The following is an 8,545-nucleotide window of genomic DNA, read 5'->3' as shown; positions in this document are numbered from 1 at the left end:
AACTGAACTAGCAGAAAGGACTCTTTGGAATTGCTACCAAAGGCACAGGTTCAATTCTTGGCGCCATGAGACCAAGGGGAAACTTACTATTGAAGCATTGGCAAGTAACTATTTGGAATGAACCCTAGAGACAATGGAATGCTGGGTCTTTTCCGACTAGTTTCCTCTTATAGCATCGTTGAACTACTATCATATAGATAACCTAATCATTGTTTTTCAGTCAAATGATTGACAATCATGAGTGGAAAAAAGCTCTTCGATAAAAGCCAACTGATGAAACGAGGTCTTCTCATAATGCATCTGAAACCCACCATCCAGAGTTGCTTCTCTTGCTCAGGATGTTCTCAGAAACATCTTATTGGCTTCTTCAAGGGCTGCTGAAATTCTGTAATCTGCACCACTTGATTGCTCCTCTTCCAGATAGTCCTAGTCATCAAATTCCCAGCCTTCCTTGTGTCCGCCTACCCCCACCCCCCTTCTCGAAGCCAGGGCTGGCAATCTGGCTTGGCTGCTCCCCAGACTTGGACCAGTTAGCAAAACCCTGGTCCCTCTCTTGCTCTGCCGTTGGCTGTGTCTCCTCCTGCTCGACTGGGCCTCCTGGTCGGCTGTGGCAGGTCTCCTTTGTGGGTGGTTCGGGGATGCTCCTGGCTCCAGCTACCTACCTGCATCTGCGGAAGGTCAGTCTTGCCATGTATCAGATCCGTCTGCATGTCAATACTCTCTTCATAGAGCTGAGACTGATTGTACATTTCCAATATTGTGCAAGTGGCTCAACCTCCCAAAAGGCGATTATACTAAGAAGGGAGCTATGCTTTGAGACAAGTTTTTTTTAAACTCAGATTTTTGTCATTTAAAAAAATGACAGATTTTGTGTCATTAAATATTCCAAAATCTCATTTGTCTTTTTTCCCCTGATTATGAATATTCAACTTTAATTTAGAATCTAGAATCTAGATGGCACAGTCCCACATTTCCCAGAGTGCAAAACTTCACTTGAAAGCTCAATTTCTAGAAGAAAAAAGTAGCCAGATTTCTGCCCCTGGCCCCTGACTTTGAATGGGAGATTGAAAGACAGGATGGTTACCAATGCTAGAATAGACTACACTGAGATAACTGCGGCATTGTGTGGCCGTGTTCTTGGTGCTTATGTTAAACCTTAATGTAAAGATGATGGTGTGATTTTTAGAACTGTATAGCTGTCTGTTTTTCAGCCAACATGTGTGTATTTCAGGCCTCATGGGCTTGCAGAGATGGCCTCGGCTAAGTATTTTGTTTTAATATTAATAACACGAACTTCCTCTCAATCATTTTAATAACAGGGCCTTCCTCTGCTCTACAGTGAGGACCTCAGTGTGGATTAGAAAATGTGTCTGTAAAACTACACGGAATCATTAATTGACCACAGCCCCTGACAGCAGCAGAGCTTTTGCTGTCTACACATTGCTTCCCTGATAGCTCAGATGGTAAAGCATCTGCCAGCAATACAGGAGACGTGGGTTTGATCCCTGGGTCGGGAAGATCCCCTAGAGAAGGGAATGGCAACCCACTCCAGTATTATTGCCTGGAGAGTTCTATGGACAGAGGAGCCTGGTGGGCTACAGAGCTGGACAGGACTAAGCAACTGAACAGACTGACTGACCGTCTGAAAAACGGCCCTCACCAGAACTTGGCTTGGTTGGCACTCTGATCTCAGACTTCCAGCTTCCAGAACTGTGAGAAATAATTTTTTTCTGTTTATAAGTCACCCAGTCTGTGGTATTGTATCACAGCAGCCTGAACAGACTAAGACAGGCTTACAGCTACAAACAACAACATGAATGATTTCATTGACATTAATATCGAGCACAATAAATTGGATGTAAAACAGTTTGTACGGGCTTCCCAGGTGGCTCAGAGGTAAAGAATCCACTTGACAAGCAAGAGACCCAGGTTTGAACCCTGGGTTGGGAAGATCCTCTGGAGAAGGAAATGGCAACCCACTCTAGTATTTTTTAAAAATTTTTTTATTTATTTGGCTGTGCCAGGCCTTTGTTGTAGCATGTGGGATCTAGTCCCCTGTCCAGGGATCAAACTCAGGCTCCCTGCATTGGGAGCTCGGTGTTCTACCCAATGGACCACCAGGGAAGTCCCCACTCCAGTATTCTTGCCTGGGAAATCCCATGGACAGAGGAGCCTGGTGGGCTACAGTCCACGGGGTTGCAAAGAGTCAGACTTAGCAACTAAACAAAAACAACAACACATGACTTTGTGACTAAATAGCAACAAAAAACCAGTTTGAATTCTGTTGATTTCATACATATGACACTCAAGAATGAGTAAAACTAATCAGTGGTGAGGTTAGAAATTTTGTTACTGTGGGGAAGGAAGTACTGATACTGACAAGTGACATGAGGAAAGTGTTTTGGGTGCTGAAAATGTTCTGTATTAATCTGGGTGACACACACAGACACAGACATGTATTCACTTAGTTGTGCACTTATGAGTTTTGCACATATAAGAGTACATAACAAAGATATCTTTGCACAAAAATTATAAAGAATATGAGTTAATGAGAAAACCACTGCAGTAGTTTTTTATTACTGCATAAAAATTTTCCACAAATTTAGTGGCTTAAAACAACACAAATTTATTACCATATAGTTTTGGTGAGTCAGGAGCCTGGCGACAGGTTAGCAAGGTCCTCTCCTCATGGCTTACCAGGTAAAATCAAGGTGTTGGCTGTTGCTGCTACATGGCAGCAGGCTCAGGTTCTATCCCATCCTCACTAGCTGTTGGCAGAGTTCAGTTCCTTGCTGTTGTAGGACTGAAATCCCCATTTCCCTGTTAGCTGTTGGCTGGGGGCTCTTCTAAGAGCCCCTCTGCTGGTTCACTGGCCATCTCACAGTAGGGCAGTTTACTCCTCCTTTGAGGTCACTGTAAGGCCTCTCTAAGACTTTATCTTCTTCTAAAGGTCCTTGGACTGCAAGGAGATCCAACTAGTCCATTCTAAAGGAGATCAGTCCTGGGTGTTCTTTGGAAGGACTGATGCTAAAGCTGAAACTCCAATACTTTGGCCACCTCATTCGAAGAGTTGACTCATTGGAAAAGACCCTGACACTGGGAGGGATTGGGGGCAGGAGGAGAAGGGGACGACAAAGGATGAGATGGCTGGATGGCATCACCGACTCGATGGACATGAGTTTGGATGAACTTAGGGAGTTGGTGATGGACAGGGAGGCCTGGCATGCTGCAACTCGTGGGGTCGCAGAGTCAGACACGACTGAGCGACTGAACTGAACTGAACTGAAAAGGTTCCCACCGATTAAGTCAGTCCCAGCCAGATGATTCCCCTTTCGATTAGCTCATAGCCAACTGACCAGTAACCTTAATTTCCTCTGCAAAATCATTGTTTCTATAAAACGTAACATGATCCTGGGAGTGACATCCGGTCATAGCCACTCATGGGAAAAGGATTATACTAGGCATGGGCACCATTGTGGGAACCTGTATCTATAGATACATCACATTTTCTTTGCCTTCAGGAAGTGCTGCCAGCATCCTTCCCGCTGTTCAACTCACAAGCCCACAGCGTAGCTCCATCCAACACTATTGCCGCCATCATCTCTCTTCAGGATTGTTGATATACCCTTCATCAGGAACCCCCACAACACCTCCTTCCAGAACATCAGAAAGTTGTCCATTTCTTCTCTGCTTACTCTATTAACCAAGCTCAAAGGGATGTGTGGACAAAGCCCAGAATTTTCAGTAAGAAATAAAACACAATTGACACTGGCGATGGATGTTAAGCAACAAGGGGGGAAACCAGAAAGTAATAGGTGAGCAGGTACCCGGCATGACAAACTCTATCACCTGGATAGAATCCTTTCAAACCGTGTGGGTAATGTCTTGTCTCATTGAAGAAATCATTTAGATGAATCTTTTAGCTAAAATAATAATTTTAGCTAAATAACGGTCATCTAGATAAGAGCATTCTTAGTTTTTCTAATAATGATATTCACGATTTAACAGAAGGAAACTCTTCTGTCAAAGCTTGAGGACTCAATTCTGCCTGTTCTGGTTCTATTCCCAACAGGCAGAGGGAACCCCTTGCTGTTGGCGCCCTCTACTGCCAATAAGCGGTAGTTGCAATCTTGGAAGAGAATTCTTTGGAGGTGAGGGGGCGGTTCTGTGAACCTGGATGGGAAAAAAGAACAGAATTCATATTTTTCCTAATCACTAAGTGAAATAGAGTCTTTATTTCCATTCTTAATGCAGGAAACAGACCCCAGTAGGATTAACAGGACCTGTGACTTCACTGCCAATAGAAATTGCAGATGTTTTCACATCTCATCACAGTTGTTGTAAATACTTTTTATCCTTTATGCTCCTTAGTATTTAAAAAAATTATGATAATTACTAGATATGCTTCTGGATCTTGTTATTAAGTGTGTTAATAAAGCAGTATATTTATTTCTATACTGAAAATTGATTTAATGGTAACTGGTGGCTCAGATGGTAAAGCATCTACCTGCAATGCAGAAGACCTTGTTTCTGTCTCTGAGTTGGGAAGATCCCCTGGAGAAGGAAATGGCAACCCACTCCAGTACTCTTGCCTAGAAAATTCCATGGATGGAGGAGCCTGGTGGACTACAGCCCATGGAGTCGCAAAGAGTTGGACAAGATTGAACGACTTCACTTTCTTTCTTTCTTTTCAGTAGAATTGGGTTCTTTAAGATGCAATGTATTTTGTACACATAAAGCATGATTCTGAGAGAAGGTCCATAATGTTCACCAGACTTACCAAGGGGTTCACGATCCCAAAAATGTTGAGACTCTTGGAAATAGTGCAAGAGAGGTGGAACACAACCCCCTTTAATAAAAGAGCAGTGACTTTCCAAGAACCAGGAGGGCCCAGAACCCAGGGTGGTTAGGGAGAGTTTCACACTTGTAAAGTAGCAAAGAGGTGCTGGTGGTCTCCACTAGCACACTGGGGAGAAGTTGGTGGAAACTGGCATGCCATCTGGGACTGGTCAGGGCTAGAGTTAAGTCTACTTCTGCAAGAAATGTCCCTCGTCAAGAGTATGGGCTGGTCAGAATTTGCTTGTTGAAGGAATGAAGGATTATTGCAAACCACACTTTTACTTTTTATTCATTCATATACTCAGTTCATTCATACATTTCTGTGACCTGCTCCTGTTCTAGGCCCTGCTCTAGATCTTAAGCATAAAGGGATGTGTGCCTTAGAGAACTCATGGACTTGTGGGGAAGATAGGGTTTCATACTGAGAGACAAGTGAATGTGCCCTAAATGGAGGAGGGGCGGGGGAGAGGCAGAAAGCTGCAAAGGGAGAAGTACAAGTTTTCAGGCACATGGGAGAGTCAGAGTGCAGCAGGGGCAGCATTCGTGGTTCTGGTGCACGCAGGTGCATTCTTACATCAGACCTCACCTGCGGCCCCCAGGTGGAGTGGGGTGGGACAGGGTGGGCGGGGAGGGGGGTGGGCAGTGAGTATTGCTGGAGGTGCATGCTCGGAGAATAATGGGTCACAGGTTCAAGGACAGGGTCTACTACATAATTTGCAGGGCACAGAGCAAAAAAAAAAAAGAAAAAAAGAAAAAATGTAGGGACTCTTGTTCAAACAAGCAAGAAAGTTAAAGATAGTAAAGCTAAAACCGTAAATGCAAGGCTTTCCCACTCTTCTGTGGTCTTGCTCATGACTTGTCATGGTGGATTTTGTTTGTTTTTTCTTTTGCTAGTCAACGTCATTCTAAGTAAAGAAAAATTAAAAACCTAAATTATTAGCATGGGCTTTCTATTCACCTTTTTATTTTGCAATGCTGGTTTTAAATGCAGATAAAGGAACATTTCACTGAAATACAGAATTGCCATAATCCCACATGATCCTCATTTGGTAGCTCATAAATGCACAGGTACTTCATTCTTATTGTAACAGTGGAAGCGCTACACAAAACTAGCTCAACTATTTTTATTTCACTTCTTGAAATGACATTCTACCTTCTGCTTACTGACAAGAAAGGATTGAAGGAGTAGTGGGTCTCCCTATCTTTCCCTTTCCTTGTCTCTCCTTACTCAGTCCTAAGCTAACAGCTTACCTTGAATTCGACTTTGAGTTTTACTGAATTCCCACGCCTTATGGAGAAGGAAATGGTGCCCCACTCCAGTATTCTTGCCTGGAGAATCCTGTGGACGGAGGAGCCTGGTGGGCTGCTGTCCATGGGATCACACAGAGTCGGACACGACCGAAGCGACTTAACATTAGCATGCCTTGTGGGCCCAAGAGATATTGCTGATTGTGTACAAATGGGGTGGCAAGGAACACGGGACACATAATGCACAACAGTGCATAGATCTCTGTTCATAGGCGTGCTTCATTGTCCTGCTGCTGCTGCTAAGTCGATTCAGTCATGTCCGACTCTATGCGACCCCATAGATGGCAGCCCAACTTCAAAGACCAAATCATAAAGAATTTCAACACAGCAGGGCCTTAAACCAAGCCACCCTCTTATCTGCTGTGGCCTTGAAGAGTCTTGTGAATAATGCTGAGTCATCTCTGGCACTGGGGAAGAGGAAGAGAGCTAGCCTGTACGATATGGCCTTTGTGTCTGGCTTCTTTCACTTTTTTCTTTTTATGGCTGAATAATATCACACTGTATAGCTATGAGTGCGTGCTAAGTCACTTTAGTCATGCAATCCTACGGACTGTAGCCCACCAGGCTCCTCTGCCCATGGGATTCTCCAGGCAAGAATACTGGAGTGGGTTGCCATGCCCTCTTCCAGGCCCAGGGATCAAATTCACATCTCTTTAAGTTTCCTGCACTGGCAGGCAGGTTCTTTACCTAGCGTCACCTGGGAAGCTCTTTATAGCTGTACTACATTTTATTTATCCATTTGATGGACATTTGGATTGTTTCCACTTGTTGGCTATTAGGAATAATACTAGTATGAATATTACACGTGTAAGTTTTTGCATGAACACATGCTTTTCAGTCTTTTTGATATGTACCTAGGAGTGAATTGCTGAGTTGTATAGTAACTCTGCGGAGAAGGCAATGGTAACTCTGTGTTTGACTTTTTGATAGCAGAGTTAAAACTTAACACACGACAATTCCAGTGCTACCATTTATATGAAATCTCCAGAAAAGGAAAATCCATAGAGACAGAAGGCAGACCAATGGTTGTCTGTGCCTAAAGGAGAGAGCGAAGACTGACTGCAAATGGGGATGTAGGAAATTTTTATCACAATGGAACACTTAAAATTGAATTGTGGTGATAGTCGCAGAAATCTGTAAGAAAGATTGAGTAAAGAATCACAAAACTGTATACTTACAGTGAATGAACTTTGTTGCACATTAATCATACCTCAAGAAAGCTGTTATGAAATGCTAAAACAAAAAATCAAAGCCACAACAGTGTGCAGGCATTTTTCAGGGAACGGCACGGGTGACAAGTGTAGTGTGCAAAATTACTTAAATGACCCAGAGACAACTGTTCATGTAACACTTCAATGTAGCTTAGCAGGTGTGTATCTTGCACCTTGAAAGTTGAAATTTATTGATGGTATTGCTTGCGATGAAGCTAGAGTAGTTATATAAGTAACAAAGATATGAGTACATTTAAAGAAATGTCAATTAAATGAAGTGAGCAGCCATTGTAAGATTGCAGAAGTTGAATGAGAGTGATGGAAGTCATCCAACATAAAATTACCAAAACAGAGAACTTACCATGAGATAGTTTAAAAAATGAAAACTGAATGTCACAGAAATAAAAAATCCAGTTTATGGTGAAAACGAGCACACACCCCATGGTGTGTCTGCACGAGGTGCCAGTTTATGTTGATGTTTTGTGCATGATGTGAAAGCTATTTACTGGTGCTTGAACAAGTAGGAGATTTTCACCTTTTATATGCTCTAACTGTCTTTTTGTTTTGGTTGCGTGGGGCTTTGTCGCTTCACTGGGCTTTCTCTGGTTGCAGTGAGCAGGGGCTGCTCTCTAGGTACGGTTCCCTTTCTTGTTGTGACCATGGTCTCCGGAGTAGGGGTTCAGTAGCTGTCTACATGGGCTTAATTGACCATGTGGAATCTCACCAGAGAAAGGATCAAACCTGTGTCCCCTGCATTGGTAGGTGAATTTTAAACCACTGGAACTCCAGGGAAGTCCCTATAACTGTCTTTTTAAATTAAAATTCAAAGGATTCTGTTTATAAGCACTTAGGACTGCAGAGAAGTTGTAGTGTTAAGAGTGTGTGTGACTTCTGGACTACTCCCACCTGGGGTGGTGTCAGGCCTCCCCTCTGCATCCTCACCATCAGGGTGGATCCTGAACAAGTTAGCCATCATCTGGAGGTCCCAGATTTCTCATCTGCAGAACAGATGATAGTAGTGTTCTTATAGGGTGATGAGGAGGGTTAAACGAATTAACAAGTGCAAAGCACAAGTTGAGAAATGCTTACTGGATCAGCAGGTGTGCCAGGGTAGGCTTTGTTTTAGGTTCAGGGGATACAGCAGGAAGGCAAGGAGACAGAGGAGTACCCTGCTCTCCAGCACTACA

At 43.4% G+C, this 8,545-nt stretch overlaps 1 pseudogene; it reads right to left on the bottom strand.

Moving 5' to 3' along the window:
- Positions 1-206: 206 nt before the first annotated feature.
- Positions 207-749, bottom strand: LOC109561007 (EP300-interacting inhibitor of differentiation 1-like; annotated as a pseudogene).
- Positions 750-8,545: the final 7,796 nt, after the last annotated feature.

The sequence above is a fragment of the Bos indicus genome, chromosome 7 (assembly GCF_029378745.1).
Source record: "Bos indicus isolate NIAB-ARS_2022 breed Sahiwal x Tharparkar chromosome 7, NIAB-ARS_B.indTharparkar_mat_pri_1.0, whole genome shotgun sequence".
Lineage (NCBI taxonomy): Eukaryota > Metazoa > Chordata > Mammalia > Artiodactyla > Bovidae > Bos > Bos indicus.
This window is presented reverse-complemented; position numbering and strand designations above follow the sequence as displayed.